Source organism: Myotis lucifugus, unplaced genomic scaffold, assembly GCF_000147115.1.
Source record: "Myotis lucifugus unplaced genomic scaffold, Myoluc2.0 scaffold_124, whole genome shotgun sequence".
NCBI classification, from domain to species: domain Eukaryota; kingdom Metazoa; phylum Chordata; class Mammalia; order Chiroptera; family Vespertilionidae; genus Myotis; species Myotis lucifugus.
In genome coordinates this window covers 1,709,830-1,728,677 of record NW_005871172.1, presented here as the reverse complement: position 1 = coordinate 1,728,677, position 18,848 = coordinate 1,709,830, and the positions used below count along the sequence as shown (strand labels likewise).

At 49.4% G+C, this 18,848-nt stretch overlaps 1 pseudogene across 1 annotated transcript; it reads left to right on the top strand.

The window, feature by feature from the left end:
* The first annotated feature begins 5,904 nt into the window (after positions 1-5,904).
* LOC102432641 lies at positions 5,905-12,779 on the top strand (annotated as a pseudogene). The gene is made up of 2 exons (XR_001349250.1): positions 5,905-6,150; positions 12,272-12,779. The product of XR_001349250.1 is annotated as a cytochrome c oxidase subunit 5B, mitochondrial pseudogene (transcript).
* The last annotated feature ends 6,069 nt before the right edge of the window (positions 12,780-18,848 follow it).

The following is an 18,848-nucleotide window of genomic DNA, read 5'->3' as shown; positions in this document are numbered from 1 at the left end:
CATAGCACGAGTAAGGACAGTGTGTGGTAGATTTCTAAGCTTTGGCTCTGTCTTAAAGCGTGCTGACTATTTCCTAAACTCACGTGCTGAGCTCAGATTAAATTGTGAAAGAGGACATCATAGCTTCCTCTCCAGAACTTGGCCTTGTCTCAGGTACAAAGCCAGCTTGACCAGGGGCATTGTGGGCCCTCTGTCCTTCTGTGCGGAGTCCAGCAGGACCCAGGGGCAACTTGCCTCATTCCTGCCCTCATGGAAGAATTACCTCTGCTCAGGTTGTCCTCATTCTTTCCTCAGGAAAAAGCTGATCAAGGGCACTGGGTTGGCCTGGCTCATACAGAGACGGAGCCTATGCTGGGTCTGGCCCTGGTAGGGGCCTGGTGCCTTGTTCTCATCACACCTTTCCAGCTTCACAGTTTTGCTTCTAAAATGAACAACTTGATTCCCACCTCCATCCTGCTGTCCTATTCATGCCTTCATAACTGGGTAACTGTCCTGGTTCTCAATTTAGTCCATCCCTTTAATGTTAGATGTCTATTCTCCCACCCAGAACAGTCCAGACCCACCTTATGAGAGTACCATCTGTTTACTTCTTTGGCCTTTCAACTCAAATGGCTTATTTTGTTACCAACTTTTGCCCCATTCCCATTTTTGCCACTTGTGTGTGAAAAAGCACCTGTATTTGTTTTCTGTCACTGTGTAACAAACTTAGTGTCTTAAAACAATACCTACTCTAAATCAATTGTCATTAGAGAAATGCAGATTAAAACCGCAATAAGATATCACTTTGTAACCCCTAGGATGGTTTAATAATAATAAAAAAGACAGATATAACAATTGTTGGCATGGATGTGGAGAAATTGGAACCGTCATACATTGCTGGTGGAATGCAAATTGGTACAATCACTTTGGGTCAGAGTCATCATCTGACCCAGCAATTCTGCTGCTAGATATATATCTAAGAGAACTGAAAATATAAGTCCACACAAAAACCTGTTCACATATTATCATAGCAGTTTTATTCACAATAGCCAAAAAGCAGAAACAACTCAAATGTCTATCAATTGATGAATGGATAAATATGATGTGATATATCCATATAATGGAATATTACTTAACCATAAAAAAGAAATGAAGTACTGTAAATGCTACAACCTGGATGAACCTTGAAAATATTAAGCTAAGCAAAAGAAGCCCAGACACAAAAGGCCACATGTTGTATGATCCCATTTATATGAAATGTCCAGAGTAGACAAATCCACACATAAAAAAGTAGGCTCATGATTGCCAGAGACTGGAGAAGTGGGCAATAGGGAATAACTACTTAATGAACATAGGCTTTGCTGGGAGTAGAGGGGGAGAGGAAAATGTTCTGGAATTAGATAGTGTTGATGGCTGCACAACTTTGTAAATATACTTAAAAAATGCATTGTACACCTTAAAAATACCCATTAATTAGTTCACAATTCTGTAAATCAGAAGTCTGGGTGGGCTTGGCTGGGTTCTAATTTTAAGGTCTCACAAAGCTAAAATCAAGGTGTCAGTAGGAGGGTGACATGAGACATATCCCAAGGATCTGCATTCAAACTCATTCTATTTGTTGGCAGAATATAGTCACTGTGATCATAGTGATGAGGTCCCGGTTCCTAGCTGGCTGTCTCTCAGCACCCTAAGGCCACCTGCATTCTGTCTTGTATGACCCCCTCAATCTTCAAACTAGCAAATCAAATAAGTGCATTGAGTCCTTCTTAAACTTCATATCTCTCTACCTGAGAGAATTCTTTGCTGTTAATAACTCATGGGATTAGATTAGGACTCCCCCCCCCTCAGATAATCGCCCCGTTTTAAGATCAACTGTACCATAGAACATACATACATAATACAATGAGGTATCTCATCACATTCACAGGTTCCAGGGATTAAAGCATGGAATCTTAGGAGTCATTCTTAGAAATTCTGCCACTACAACACTTGATAATGACTTCAAGTGGACTTACTGACAATTTTATCTCCCAGAATGAGCAAGCATTCCTGAGTGCCTGTTGCATTCAGATGCTGGGAGTTCCACCAGTTGCCCGCCCCATCTCTCTGGTCCTTAGTCCAGTCCTAGCACATGATATGTGTTTAATGAATATCCATCATGTGTTTGTGTTTGCTGAACTATCCCTACCCTATGGTAGGTCCCTGATCGTTTGAGAAGACAGAATCATCCATATACTGGGGAGGGTCAGGAGCCAATAGCTGTGAGAGGTAAGTATAAATGGAGGTCTGGATGTAAAGAATGGTTTCTCTGAAACTGGTCCTGACCTGTTACATAAAGAGAAGTGACAGGAACCCTGAAAAAAATTAACAAGTCACTTTAGAGCTTGTGGTAACCATAGAGGTTATCTACATCAGATAAATGCCAAGCATGTCCCCATTTTTTGAAGGCAGATTTCAAAAAGCAGGAGAGAAGAGAGACAGGCACCCATGAGCAGATGTGCTAGTCAAAGGTAACCATTTTTAAAAATAATAATTGCAAATGATTCCCATGAAGAAGAAAAGTTTGGGGGAGAGGAGGGGAGAGCAGAGCAATAGAGAATAATAGGGGATCTGCAGGATGTCTTCTGGTGATTGCTTTCCTTCTTTCAACAAGTATCTACTGAGGGCACTGTGCCAGGTGGGACAACACAGGGAGAAACCCAAAGGAAAATGCAGTATGCAGCCTCCAAGATGCTTCCCAATGACCCCTGCCTCCTGGTATAATGTAATCTCTTTCCTCTGTGTGTGAATATTAGCAGAAGTAATGGGTTGTCACTTCCAAGATTAGGTTATAAAAAGATGCAGCTTTATTTTGGGTACATTCTCATATTCTCTCTCTCTCTCTCCTCACTTGCTTTGAGAGAAGCCAGCTGCCATGTTGTTGGCTGCCTCATGGAGGGACCCACATGGCAAGGAACTGATGTCTCCAGCCAAGAGCCACTGAGGACCTGAGGCTGCCAACAGCCACATGAGTGAGCTGGACGTGGATCCTCCCCTAGTCACACTTAGAGATCACTGCAGCCCTAGCCAACACCTTGATTCCAGCCTATGAGAGACCCTGAGCTAGAGCCCCAGCCAGGCTGCTCCTGGATTCCTGACCCACAGAAACAGTGAGATGATAAAAAGTTGGTTGGTTTAAGCTGCTAAATTTGGGGGAGATTTGTTATGCAGCAATGGATAACTAATGCAGGAAGGCTTATAATAGAGGTGATAATACTTCATAATAGTTATAATAAGGAATATAAATGAAGAATATACCCCCAAATCAGAGGCAGGATATACACCTAGCAAAGGCTTGAGAGAAGGGAGTCAGGAAGGAGAAGACATACTTGGAATGAGACTTGGGGAAATGCTAAAGGCAGAAAATAAGGTTTCTTCAGTTTTGTCTGGGGCAAGAAGCAGAACAAAGAAGGCTTTCTATTGGGGCAGAAGGTGGCAGAGAAGCAGGGAACTCCCCAATTTCATCCCATATCTATTGTCTCCATAGGTGGGCAGTGTGCCTCCGGCTACTTCATTCATTTCTCAGAAATGGCCAAGGGTGGAATGAGGTCTGAGTGGACCTGAAGAAGGAGATGCTGAAGATTGTCCTAGAGCTCAGAGCTCTGCTAAGTGCACTCTCCTTAGGCCCCAAGAAACCCCACTCCAAGGGCCCAAGAGCATGTGAAGTAAGATTGTTGAAGTGCTATTGGTGGCCCTTGGGAGGCCTGGGGGAAGGGAGGAGTCATGCTGTTAGAGGGGACAGACACAGACTGTCTTTCCAGAATGAAGGAGGTGAATCCTGAGACAGACTAGTGATCCTGATCTGGGAGAGGGTCCAGAACAGATTCTGAAGAGATGATGTGTGAGCTCCAGGCCCAGCCTCGAGTTCACTAAACATCACAGGTCCAGGCTTGTGAACTTTCTGGAATATTAAATAGCAAAGAATGAGCAATAAAAGCCAGGATCCAGGTAAGGCTGTGGAAATGACATATCCTGATTTCATCTGCCAATTGACAGCCTCTTATGGAAAAGTGGAATAAAAATATTTCTAGGGTGATTTATTACCATTTCAACAGTGATGGCCAGAAATGACTGATTAAAGGAATATTATCGACTAGGGTGTTCCCAGGAGCCTCTCGGCCCCCACTGGATAATAACGTTAACAGTTAACATGTATTGTGGGCTTACATTGTACTAGGAACTATTCTAAGCACCTTCTGTGGATTGTTTCATTTGATTCTCGAAACAATGAGATAGACACTTATTATAATCAGCTCTGTTGAACAGGTGAGGAACCTGTGGTACAAGGAAGTTGACAAGATCACACAGTTAGGATATCACAGAGCCAGGACTGGTGTCTGGTGGCCCAGACAATGCCTTTGCCTTTACTCCGTGGCCCTATTGCCCACATTCTCCCACCTGGGAAGAAGCAACTTGGCTGTTTGCACGAGTATGAAGCAGGCTTTGATGTGTAGCATGTATGCATGCAGCCCTGTATTAGTGCCCGTCTCTGTGTGTGCCGTGTGAAACTGCACATGTGTGATATTTGGGTACCTGTGTGCTCTGGGCCAGCAAGTTGTTGGGAAAAGCTGAAGGAAAGGGGGCCGGGCACTGCAGCCCTGATCACGCTGTGCCCAGGGTGCTGGGAAGCAGCAGGAAGTTGGTCAGTGGGTCAGGCAGCTGGTCACTCGAGCAGAAGGGTGACAGGTGGGCAGGGGTGACCAGCCGGCTCCCACCTGCCGGGGCTGTCCATCAGCACCAACCCTGGCAGTGCCTGAGGCCAGGACCCCCAGCAGGCCAGTCCCAGAGGCACACCCTTCCAGGGGACATCCCAAGGTGGCAGAAACCCACACACACACACAGCCAGCTCCAAGCCCTGGCCCAAGACCTAAGCACCCAGATTTTTCCCTGTCCTCTCTTACCCAGCCCGCACACCAGTGGCTAAAGGCTGCCGTGGCTGCCTCAGACCCTGAGAGCTAGGTGAAGGGGTGAGATGGGCTGGGGACACATGGTCAGTGGGAGCCCTCCCACACTTATCTGTCTTCAACATTCAGATGATCCCAAGTACACATGACCTTGCTAATGTTGTGGGATAAGAAAAGGCGAAAGGGTCCTCAGAAGTCATCTATATCACACCTCTATTTCTCCAGACAAGTAAAATTGAGGTTCAAAGAGGCCCTGGGATCCCCCAAAGATTCTGGAATCCATCTGGGGTCGAGTAAGATTCAGAGGATTAAAACTGGAAGTTTGGCTGCCCTGGGGGAAAATGAGTTCTGCTCAAAATAACATGAGCACGTGGAGGCTGTAAATATGTGTGGCAGGGGAAGAAGGAACCCCCCTCCAACCTTTACAAATCCAGGTAGGGGTGGGGGTAAGTGAGGTCTGGCCAGCTGAGAAGGGAGGAGCAGGTAAGAAAGAAGGGTGGAGAGGGAGAGTGAGCAGGGGGAAGCCCAAGTCAGGATCCGGTAGAGGGGGTGGGCTTGGAGCAGGCAGGTGGGGGGCTCTGGGGCAGGGCTGGGCAGGGCTGAACACTGCAGGGCCTGTGGTGGGGAGGCTGGCATGGGGGTGCAGCGCCAGCCTGCCTGGAGACCCACAGGGCGGCTGATGGGCAAATAGGGGGAGGACCTGGGGGCGGGGCGGTCCGGTGCTAAGGGATATGGAGCTGGGAGCACAGGGTCAGTGGGTGGAGGGCAGACTGCGCAAGGCAGGGGGAGGTGAGAATGGGTGGAGCGTGGGGAGGGGCCCGGCGGTGGGCGCGTGGCGGGGGAGGGCGGTGGGCCGGGGCTGCGGTGATGGGCGGCGCGTGGCCCGCCGACCCCAGCTGTGGCGTCGCTCAGGCCCGGCTTAGCGGGCCAGGGCCAGGGATTAGGGGCAGTGGCCGCACCTGGTGGGACGGCCGCAGGGCTAATGCTGTGTGACCGCGAGGCCCCGCCTGACAACTGGCTCCCTCCCGCCGCCGAGGAGGGCTGTGAGCTCGTTAGCCCTCGCTGGCGTGTGCGCGGGGGTGTGCGGCCTCCGGCGGCAGGCGCACGTGTGCCACCGGCTCTGCGGCTGTCGCTGATCGCTGATCGCAGGCCTGAGGATTCCGGCAGCAAGGCGGCGGAGGGCAGCGGCCTGAAGGTGTCTCCCCCTGTGTCAGGCTTTGAGGGTCAAGTGCAGGCCGCTTGATTGTGTGCCTCGGTGAGCAGTGGCCACCTGTGATGGGATCGCTCTGGGTCTGTCTGGAGGTCTGACTGGGGGTGCTTCTCTGGAATGACAGGCCCTGTTATGACTCTGTGTGGACTGTGTCCCCACCCAGGACCTTAACCCGTGTGTGAGACACATGTCCCTGGACCAGACTATGTGGGACACCTCCATTCTTAGAGTGTGCTTAGGGGTACCAGGAAGAACTCTCACCTTCCTTGGGGACCGCTGCCCAGGTCCCTTCTGCAGTTGTAGCCTTTGGGGCACAACCCCTCCCCCAACAAGCTATCTACTTCCCAGCAACGGTATTTCAGCCATGTACCCCGCAGGCCCCAACTCTCTGGTGCCAAGTGGAGACCACAGGAGGGGAGTCCTGATCCCTGCATTTCACCTGCTCTGAGCTCAAGCCTGTCCCCTCAAGCCCGTCCCCAACCTTGACCTAACTCAGGGCCCCAGACTTGCTATAACAGCCCATTTTCTACCAAAAGTAATCGGATCCGGACAGAGCTTGTGTTGGAATAGGGAGGTCTTATCCCATGCCATAGATAAAGCTCTGGGCCTTTGCACCTGCTGTTCCCCTGCCTGGAGGGAGGCCTCTCCTTTTCCTAGAGCACAGGAGCCACCTCCACCAGGAAGCCCTCCCTGTAGTACCTCCATCCCACCCGGCTCTCCCTCTCCTTGCAGAATCTTGGCTCACACCAGGCTTTGGCTACTCCAATGTCATCTGCAGCTCCTGAGGATAGGAGCTCGCTGGGGATGGAGGCAGGTCTGGACACATGATAATGGCAGGGCTGCTCACTGAGCTGAGGCACTGGGCAGGCGGCGCTATGCACCCTGCTCCTGCCCACCAACAACTAGGAGAGTCTCCCAGGGGCTTCGTTCCTGAGAGGCGGGAGGGTCAGGCAAGCCCTGTGTTCACTCACTCCTCCATGTGCACACATGTCCTCTCTCCTCCCACAGAGGCACCAAGCTGCCAGGAGCAGCCCTGCCCCCTCACCACGCTCCCCAGCAGCGAGGAACTGGGCTGAGCTGTCCTCACCCGCCCTCCTGGCCTCACCCTGGCCCTGCCCTGGCCCTGCCTGGGGATGCCAGGACCCACAGCAGGTGCCTGGACAGGCTTGGGGCTGGAGAGAAGGGCTGGGTGCAGCAGGCCAGCCTCTGGCCAAGAACAGAACTCAGAGAGAGACAAGTCCAAAATCTTCCTCTTCCTCATTCTCTCCGTCCCCTCCTAAGTCCTGTTACTAACAACAGCTACCATTCACTGGGTGCTCATTATCTGCCTGACACAGTGAGGATGTATGTGCATTATCTGCTTCATCCTAAATCAATCCTGAGCAATGGGTACTGTTATCTCCATCTTCTGATGAGGCAGTAGAGATTCAGAGAGGTTATATGCCTGTCCAAGGTCACTTCACTGGTCAGAGCCAGGGTTCACACACAGACCTTTCCTTGCCCGTGTCCCCCTGTGCTGACCCAGGTGCTGCTCTGCTCACCCTGGGCGGTGGTGACCCTGTTACACATGCGCCTCCCATGTTAGGGTGGGCCTGTGGGATAGCAAGGACTGTCCTGTTCTCCTGATTGCCCCAGTGACAGTACCGAGGAATGCTAGCAGAATGATGTTAATTTGGCTGTTAGCACAGCAAATGTGGTTCAAACCCAAGATCCATCTTACTTGCCTTATGACCTTGGATGCTAATCTTTCTGTCTCAGTTTCCTCATCTATAAAATGAGAAGGAAATCCTATGGTGGTGTTAGGAGGCTGAGGTAACCTAGGAGAAGTCCCTGGATGTGGTAGGTCGTATATAAGCGTTAGTTGTTACTTTCATTATCTCGCACTGGACTAGGATGGTCCCTGACCGACTCTCTGCTATGTTCCCAGCACTTAGCAAAGACCTGGCCTGGCGGGCTCCTTCCATTTCCTCATCTGTAAAATGTGGCTGAAAATACCCAGTTTCCAGGGTTAAGGAGCTGTTTATAAAATACCTGGCACAGGGCAGGGGCTGGCATTGGTAGTGGCACCGGTGGGGCTGTGTGAATAGGTTGATGGGGGCCAGGGCCAGCGTGGGCTCTCCTGGACACCCCATCTTTGAATCTGAGCTCAAGCCTGTCCCCTCCTGCCCTCATCCCCTTCAAGCCCCAGTAGAGAGGGGGCACAGAGCTCCCTCAGACTGTGCCCTCCAACATGTGGAGAAACCCCTCATCAGGGCCAGCCTGGGCACAAGATGCCTCCTCTTCACCCCTTACTGGGTCTTCCTTGAGGAACTGGACTCTGGGAATGGAGCCAGGTAAACAGAAGGCACCCAGTAGATCACCCCAAGCCACACCTCTTTAGGAGAGGAATCCTATCTCCAGTTAAGTTCTGACATGAGACACTGCACATAAAGTACATCGAGGTAACGTGTTGTTGTTGTAAATTAGTTTTGTTAGTGCAAATGTATCACATGTATTTCTTATAAAGAGCACTACTGCTCTCCGCCAGGTACAACAGAGCCTGCTACATAACAGGCACTCAACAAATCACTTCTGACTGATGGATAGTTCATCGGTGGGGGAAGGAGGGTATTATGATGAATACAAATATGTGAAATGGGAGGAAGGGTTCTGGACGATAGTTGTAGAAACCTACCAGCCTGAAACTCTAATCCAGCCCTTGTGGAACCCCTGTAGCACTTCTGAATCGCCCAGGACTCCACAGGGTACTGTAGCACTTCTGAATCGCCCAGGACTCCACAGGGTACCGTCTGAAAACAACTGGTCTAAGAACGTCCTCTTTTTTGTGAGTGAGGACATTATAAGGCCAGAGGGTCAGTGGCAGAGTCGACTAGAACCCAAGCCTCCTGACTCCCCATTCCAGGCTCCCTTTCAGCCCCACAATGCATTCTGGAGCCCTAGGGTGGGTCTTTCCTGTCCATTTCACCCCGCCTGGGACAGCCTTTGTGTCACTGGCCCACCATCCTGCTCTGGGCATTTCCCACCAGCCTCTGCCCCAGGCCTGAGTTCTGTTCTAATGTGTATCATCCGGATGGGAAGGCCCATTGCCCACCATCCCTCTTGGAACCACTGGGCATTCTCAATAGGTGCCAGATCAGCAGAACCCACTGGGTAAGTGAGGAGTGGGGGGATAAGTACAGCCACTGAGGGTCTGGGCTAGGGGAGCACCTACAGCACCCCAGATCATGGGCCCCACAGCCGTTGGGGGCATTTATGGGCCTTCCTATAAACTTCTGAGAGGGTAACTTTATCCTGCTTCTTTCGGCCAAGTATCCTCCTCCAGCAGCTGGTCACAAAGCTGGTTAATCTCCCAGAGTGCTCAGCTTAAAACCCGTGACTCACAGCACAGCCAGTGTGGGGGGAGGGGGCAGCCGCCTCCCAAACGTGGCGCCCACAGTCAGCTGTTCCGGGGGCCTTCTCAGGTTTCTCCAACTCAGGCCTGAGGTTTGGGGCCTTGTCTTCCCTCCTGTAGTCCTGCTTCTCACTGACCCCTAGATACAAGCTATGCGAGGTCAGGGCCCTGGGAGGAAAGCCAGTTTCAGGGCCTTGGTTTTGGCCAAGACCTCAGGCTATCCCCAGGAATGACCAGCAGGCATTGGCCTTCAAGGGAAGGGTGAAATTTCAAGTGTAACTCTGGGAGAGAGGACAGCCCTACCGATTGGGGGTCTCTCTCCTGTACAGACCTGGAGAAATTCCCTTTCAATCACGACCCCTCTCTACGGATCTGCCATTCCTTGTCAGAGTGTGGTGTGAGGGCATGGAGAATGGCTAAAGCAGGCTTCCAGAAGGGAACACAAATGTCCAGTGGTCTCTGACTTGAAATGAGCCAAGTAAACACAAGACCTTTAAGGGAAAAAGGTGAAGTAGTTAAGAGTACTGGCCTTGGAGTTGAAGAAACTTGGGTTCAAGGCCCAGATCTGCCCCTTGCTGGCTGAATGGCTTTTCTGAGCCTCAGTGCCCTCGTCTGCAACATGGGGATCATAATAGTACTGACCTTGGTGAGTTAGCGTGAGAATCAGATGAGGTTGTTTTGCCTACTTAGTAGGTGGGAGTTATTAATATTGTTATCATCATCATTGCTCAAAAGGCAGGAGAATCCATTTTTATTTATCAGGTACTGACTGTGTAGTAGGAGGGAAACTCATGGTCTGGAAGGCTTTTGATGACTCCTTTCATTGGGTAGGGATCTATTTAGATGAACATAACTCTGTGAATGATGAGCGAATGTGTGCCAGCCAGTGGCATTGTGCTTGTTAAGGCTGAAAACCAAACCTGAGAAACAGCTAAAGCAGATACATGGCAGAGGATCCCAGTGTAGCTCCTCTAAGCTTTGGTAACCTTTGCTGCTGTGGCTCCAGAAAATATCAGAATCTTCTATTCTATCCAAAAAATCCCAGGAGAAGCCTAAGATTTCTGTGGTGGAGAGGAACTAACTATTTTATACGTTTCTATTATGGGCCAGGTCTATATTAAATACATATATCTGACCCCATCTAACCTTTGCATCAGTCCTGTGGGGTAAACATACTGTTATCCCTATGTGGTAGATTAATTATATGAATGAGCCCTATTCTTCACTCCTCCTGGTACCCATGCCCTTTGCCACATGACTTTGTAGCTCTTCACAGCAAGAGGCACATTTCCCCCTCAATTCTGAGCTCAATCATGTAACTTGGTGTGGCCCACGTTTGCACCATTGCCACTCCAGTGAAAACATGTACGGACTAGCCTTCTTGACGATGAGATAGAAAAGAGCTGAGCTGCCCCCGTCACCCCAGTCAAGGCCAGCCTGGAACAGCCAACAGCCAGTTGGACACCACATGTGAGCCCAGCTGCGCCCAGAACAGCTTCCTAGGTGAGTCCAGGAGAACAGCCCCATCCAAATGGCCCATTTACAGACTCATAACCTAAATAATGCTCATTGTTTGAAGACACTGTGTTTTGGGGTGGATCATTACATAGCACTGTCATGGTGATAGATAGGTACACATCTTTGTAAAAATCAAATAGACTCTCTTTTCTAGATCAGTTTTAGGTTTATAAGAAAATTGAGCAGAATATACAAAGAGTTCCCATATACCCTCTGTCCCCATACACACAAAATCTCCCCCACTATCAACACCCTGCACCAGAGTGATACATTCGTCACAACCGATGGACCTACATTGAATCATGATCATCCAAAGCCTATAGTTTACCTTAGGTATCACTCTTAGTGTTGTACATTCCATCTCTTTGGACAAATGTATAATGACATGTATCCACCATTATAGCATCCTATAGAATAGTTTCACGGCCCTAGAAATCCTGTGCTCTGCCTCTTCATCTCTCCCTACCTCGTAACCCCTAGCTAACTCTGATCTTCTTACTGTCTCCAGAAGTTCATATAGTTGCAATCATACAGTATGCAGCTTTTTTTTTCAGATTGGCTTTTTTCACCTAGTAATAAGCATTTAAGATTCCTCCATGTCTTTTCATGGCCTGATAGCTCATTTCTTTTTAGCACTAAATGATAGTCCATTGTCTTGATGTACCACAGTTTGTCCTCTCACCTACTGAAGAACACCTTGATTGCTCTCAAGTTTTGGTACACCATTGTTTAGATGGGGAAATTGAAGCACAATGTGGTTAAATAGTGTGTCTAAAAACACACAACCCAAAGTGGCAAGTCTGGGATTCACTTAGATCTTATTTCAGAAGTCATGAACTTTATATTCTTTTGTTGGACTGTCCCTATAAAACTATGCCCTTTCAATTTTTAAAACATTTTTTTTTTAGAGAGAGGAAGACAGGGGGGAGAGAGAGAGGGAGGGAGAGAGAGAGAGAGAGAGAGAGAGAGAGAGAGAGAGAGAGAGAGAGACATCAATATAAGAAGGAAACATCCATCAGTTGCCTCCTGTACATACACCAACAGGGGATCAAACCCAAAACCTGGGTAAGTGCCTGACCTGGAATTGAATGACACTCCAACCAAACAAGCCACACTGGCCAGAGCTGAAACTATGTCCTTTGGGAATTCTCTGCTTTGCCTTTTCTGGTTCCTCTAGTTAGCGCTAATTAGCAAATATTTCCTCAATAATCCTCCTCCCTTGAACATTAGAGACTTAGAGGAAAAGATCAAAACATATTCAGAAGGTTACTCCGCGGAACTGGAGTGCTGGTGGCGCAGGCCCTGAGGGCCCGCGGTCCCAATGCGGCGGCCGCGGTGCGCTCCATGGCGTCTGCAGGCGGTGTTCCTACTGACGACGAGCAGGCGACTGGGCTGGAGCGGGAGGTCATGTTGGCTGCACGGAAGGGACTGGACCCATACAATATGCTAGCCCCAAAGCCAGCTTCAGGGACCAAGGAAGACCCTAATTTAGTCCCTTCCATCACCAACAAGCGAATAGTGGGCTGCATTTGTGAAGAGGACAACAGTGCTGTCATCTGGTTCTGGGTGCACAAAGGCGAGACCCAGCGATGCCCTAGCTGTGGAACCCATTATAAGCTGGTGCCCCACCAGTTGTCCCACTGAGCCCTTGCACTGACTCAGTCAGAATGTGCTGTAAAGTTTCTTGTTTCTGATAAAGACTAGCCATTGCTTTGGCTCCTCCCACAAAAAAAAAAAACATATTCAATTTTACACCTTTCAGAGCTGGGCACCAAGTGAAAACACATGGTTTCTTGAAAGAATATTTAAGTGAGCTAAGCCAATGGGAGCCATTTGCAACAAGTGATAAAACTGCGAGTTGTATTCTGGTCCCCCTCCTGAGAGCTATGAGAGGTGAGAGTTGCCAGAGAGCTGCCCTTGGGAAACATTTTTAATATAATTATACCTGGATTCTACACATTTGCTGATAGCTGCTCCCATTAGGCCAAGCGCGGTCTCCATCCTCCTGTAGGATAAAAGAGAAGCTGATGGAAGGCGGGGCCAGGCAGGACAAACCCTTTCACTTCTTCCTCCCTTCTGTGGTCAGGAGCTCTTAAACATCAACTATTCTAGAAGTCTGTGTATGTAAATTAACATCTCCACTTTTTAGATGTGGAAACTGAGGCTCAGATATTTAAGGGAATTGCCAAAATCACAGTTAGTGGCAGAGTTAAGAGTACAACCTACACAGTATGACTCCCAGAGCCCGCAGGCTTAACCACATGACTTACACTGCTTCCTTTTATGTGGCTCTTCCTTCTCAGAAGTGACTTCAGAATCTCTACTTCCATCTCAGAAACACACCATCTGTTGGCCTGGGGGAGATTCACCAACCTTTTAGCCCTATCTGCAAAATGAAGAGAACAATCTTTACTTACCTAGCTGTGATCAACTTAGTCCAACATCTATTTCTTGCCTCCTTTGTTTATGTTCACATCATGTCCTGGGCTTATCTCAGCCATCCACATGCATTACACATTTTATTTCTCAGGGCCCAGTTTCATAGTAGGTATTCATTAGGAGACAAGTCAGGCCGCTATAACAACAAAAACACCTAAAATCTTTGTTTACTCCTTTCTTACATAAAATTTCAGGGCTGTGGTCAAAGACTTGTATAGCAGCCCAACAATACCGGGAACCCAGGTTCTTTCTATCTTGTTGCTCTGCAATCTTCAATAAGCAACTTCCATCACAGAATCTAAGATGGTATACTAATTTCCTATTGCTGCTGAAACATTGCCACAACTTGGTGGTTTAAGACAACACAAACTTATTATCTTACAATTATAGTGGTCAGAAGTCTGAAATGGTTCTTACAAGGCTAAGATCAAGGTGTTGGCAGAGCAGCTTTCCTTCTGAAGGCCTTAGAGGAGAATTCTTCCCTTGCCTTTTTTCAGCTCTATAGACTACCTGCATTCCTTGGCTCAGGGACACATCACTTCAACCTCTGCTTCTGTAGTCACATTTCCTTCTCTGACTCTGACTTACCTGCCTCCCTCTTTTCTTATAAGGACACAGGAGATGACATTGGGCTCATCTAGATAACCCCGGATAATCTCCCATCAAGATGTTTAACTTAATCACATTTCCAAAGTCCTTTATGCCACGTAAGATAACATACCCACAGGTTCTGGGGATTAGGATGTAGGCATCTTTGGTGGCCCATTATTCTGTCTACCATAGATGGATTCCCCAGCTCCTGCCATTCACCCATATTCCAGCCAATGGAGGGAAGAAAGAAAGGAGACAAAAAGTCATAACCAAGAAGTTGCATGCAAATCACTTTCACTCAGACCTAATTGGCCAGAACTTACTGACATGGCCACAGATCACTGCAAGGGAATCTGAAAAATGTAATCTTCTGCTAGGTGGCCATGTTTCAGGCTAAAAATTATATCAGTACATAAAAATATTTTTTTAAAAAAACTCCGTCAGTATGCTATCAGAAAATAGATCATATGAAACTCCACAGGACAAACATACCCTTTTTTCCCCAATAAATATATTGCAAAGGAAACAAAAAGTTACAGAGGAGGAACTTTTAGGTTTGAAGAGACTTAAAAGACAGGTCAACCAATCGCAATGTATAGGCCCTATTTGGATCCTGATTCAAAGAAACAAAAACATTTATGAGATCATTGGAAATTTGATTACTAATTGGATATTTGATGGTTTAAGGAATTACTGTTGATTTTTTAACACTTCCAGCCACTAATGGTATTGTGCTAATGTAAAAATTGGTTCTTATCTTTTATAAATATATAATCAAATATATATATATATATATATATATATATCCTATCTAATAAAAGACAAAAAGCGTTATTAACCGTACCTCCGCTACGCTTCCCATTGGCTAATCAGCGAGATATGCAAATTAACTGCCAACAAAGATGACGGCCGGCAGCCACGCAGCTGAAGCGAACAGAAGGCTTGCTTGCTCCAGTGATAGAGGAAGCCAAGGTTCCCCGCCTGCCGCGGCCCGGCTCTGAGCTCCAAAAGCAACTAAGTTTCAATTATAGAAGCTAAACAAACCCCAGATACCTGCTTTCAGCCGGCCGCAGCCTCAGAGCTGGGAGCGCCAGTGACGGCAACAGAGTTTTAATTATAGAAGGTAAATAAATCCCAGAATTAAAAAAAAAAAGGAGAGGCTGGGAGCTTCAGTCACCCGCCAGCCTGAAAACGGCCCTCAGCCCCTCACCCAGACTGGCCAGGCACCCCAGTGGAGACCCCCACCCTGAAGGGGGTGTGACCAACTGCAAACAGCCATCAGCCCCTCACCCAGGCTGGCCAGGCACCCAAGCGGGACCCCCACCCTGATCAGGGACACCCTTCAGGGCAAACCAGCCGGCCCCCACCCATGCACCAGGCCTCTATCCTATATAGTAAAAGGGTAATATGCAAACTGACCCTAACAGTAGAAAGACTGGGAATGACTGGTCACTATGACACACACTGACCACCAGGGGGCAGACACTCAATGCAGGAGCTGCCCTCTGGTGGTCAGTGCTCTCTCACACGGGAGGAGCTCTGCTCAGCCACAAGCCAGGCTGATGGCTGCCAGTACAGCGGTGGTGGTGGGAGCCTCTCCTGCCTCCTCAGCAGCGCTAAGGATGTCCGACTGCAGCTTAGGTCTGCTCCCCGCTAGCAAGTGGACATCCCCCGAGGGCTGCCAGGCTGCCAGAAGGATGTCTGATTGCCAGCTTAGACCCAATCCCCTGGAGAGCAGGCCTAAGCCAGCAGGTGGTCATCCCCCGAGGGGTCCCAGACTGTGAGAGGGCACAGGCCGGGCTGAGGGACCCACCCCCCCAAGTGCACAAATTTTTGTGCACCGGGCCTCTAGTATATATATGAAATGATATGACATCTGAATGTCTGAAATTTGTTTCAAAATAATACAGGAGGGGAGAAAGTGGGCAGGATGTTAACAGGTCAGGTTTGGACATGGGTTAATGGTTGTGGGAGCTGCTAATGGGGCTAATTGTGCTATTGTGTCTATTTAAATGTTTTAAAATCTTCATAATGAAGAGTGAAATAGGAGGTTAGGCTGGAAAGGGAAGAAGAGGCAGGGGAAGGACTGAATGGAATGGGAGCAAATTTGATGGACCCAGCAAGTCCCAAAGACCAGATATCTTTTACTCCCCATCTCCCTGCCTCTCCCTAGTCCCTGGGACAAGCACACTCTGAGCCCTCATCTGAAAATCACTAAGGAGGGGCAATGAGACGCAAAACCCCTGAGCCAGATGGTCAGAGGCCAAATGTCAGGGCAGAGGGTGACCCTCTTGACCATAGAGAAATCAAATCAGTGCCAGCCCTGGTGACCCTGTGTTTGCCTTTGAGTAACACAGGTGAAAGTGTCCCTGCCTCAAGGGCATGAAGTGGAACAAGTTCATTTTTATTCATTTGGAGAATGCTGGCCATTAAGGGGCCTCAAGAATCCATTGACTCCATTCCCCTGTCCCCAAGGTCTGGGCTTTGTAGAGTTGGCTGGGTATGGAGAGCCAAGAAACCTATGTTCCTGTCCCAGAGCTGCCATATCTAAACCTATGAGAGCCCTGGGCAAGTTGCTACAGAGTCCCTGTACAACGGGAATGTACAATGGGAATAAATGCTGTCACTGGTGTTGGGGCAGGGCAGGGCCACTGGCCACTGAGATGTGGACTCTGCAGGGCCCAGCTTTCTCTGGGGATGCTTTGGACAGAGCTGCCTCCTTGGGCCTCTCCCAGCCCCCCGCCTCCTGGCCCTGCCTGCACCAGCCTCTCTGCATCTGTCATCAGTCCGCTCTGCTCCCCCAGGACCAGGCTTTGTTTGGGGGCGACTGGCAGGCTGCCCGTGCGCACAGTGGAGGCAGTGACGCCCGCTGCTGCAGACAATACTTCACAGGCTGCATGGTTACCTCCACTTCCAGCCGCCCCACACCCCACCATGGCCCCCAGTTCCAAGAAGACCATAGCCCAGAATAGCCAGGCCACCCAGTGCCCCATCCCCACCCCACCCACTGCTTGCTCATAGCTTCCATCCAAAGGGAAAGCAAGCAGGGCAATAATAATCCCCAAGCTCCTGCTGTGCGCCACACGAGACACATGCCTTGGCGAATTGCACTCTTACAGTCCTAGGAGATGAGTGCTGGGACTAGTCACATTTTACAGCTTCAGAAAGTGAGACTCAGAAAGGAGAAGTGACTTACCCAAGGTAAGTAAGGGGCAGAGCCAGCACTGGCGTCTGGGTTGATCTGCCCTCTAAGTCCAGAGGAGACCCCTGAGCACACAGCTCCAGGCACTGGTGTCTGTGTCAGGCAAGATCAGCACCATATTCTTTCTTTAAAAATATATATTTCAGAGAGGAAGGGAGAGGAGAGAGAGAGAGAGAGAGAGAGAGAGATCAATGATGAGAGAGAATCATTATTCAGCTGCCTCTTGCCGGTCCCCTACTGGGGATGGAGCACGCAACCCGGGCATGTGCTCTGACCGGGAATTGAACCGTGACCTCCTGGTTCATAGGTTGACACTCAATTGCTGAGCTACACCGGCTGAGCCAGTTTCATATTTTTGAAAGCCGAGTTTAGACAGGGCCTGAGAGGTTGTGCTATCTCTTCAGAAGAAGCCAAAGACTATGACATTCATGGCCCCTGGTGTCCACTGGGGTGGGGACCTCCAAGTCAAGTGCCTTTCCGTCTGAGGGACAGGTTTCCGCATCTCATGCTGAGCCCCAGCCTCACTCAGGCTTCTGCTTCCCCCACCCCCATCTCTGTGCTGGGCCAGGGGGACAGTCAGAGAACAGGTCTCTGCCCTCCATACAGGGAAGGGAGGTCCACGAGGGAGGCTGGGAGGCCAGGCAGAAGCAGGGACCATGGCAAGACCTCTTCCTGAGTGTGAGCGGAGCCAGGAGTCTGATAGCTCATTCCACATGGAGAAAGTGAGACCGGGGAAGGGGCGTGGGAGGGTTCAGAGAGTATCACACGCAGCACACAGCCAGCACAGTGAAAACCCTGGTCTCTGGGCTCCAGTCCAGGCTCCCTCCACTGCATGTTTACTGTCCTCCCCTGCAATCCCTCCTCACTCCGCCATCTACCCTTGATTTAACCTGTATTCTTGCTTGTCTTAACTGGTGGGCTTTATCTCAGACCCCCATTTATCCCTCTGGGGGTTCTGAGGGATCACAAATTACCAAAGGTCCCAAATGACCAAAGGAACCCCAGATGCAGCGTCAGCCACAGGGGGAACATTGTATGTGGCATGTTGCCATGCCTTCTGGCCTTTGCTCCTGCGATTCTCTAAGCCTGGAGAGCCTTTTCCTTCTGTTCTCCCATTGGCTACTCCTTCTCATCCTTCAATACCCAAGAAGAGTCCCAATATGTCCCCCTTGGGGAAGTCTTCTTAGAGATTCACAGAAGAGTTCGTCACCCACTCCGGGTGCTCCCATAGGGTATTTTAATGACTCACTTGTGGGTCTCCCGCTCCCCACTAGATGGAGCTCCCAGAGGCCAGAGACCCTGTCTGAAGCACCTTAGATCCTGCCACAGTGCCTAGCTTGGGGCCTGGGAACAGAGTAGGTGCTTACAGAATGCTTGAGGAATGGAGGGCCAGTAGGCCTGTTGGGGCACATAGACTGTAAATCACTTTTCAAAACTAGGGGGGAAGCAGCAATCCAGGAGAGCTTCATGAAGGTGGCAAGACAAGATATGGAGCAGAGGCGGATGACAGGTGTCCTGGGCAGCCTGGATACCACTCATGAGGCCCTTGCCCTCTGTCTCTCTCTGCCAGGAAAC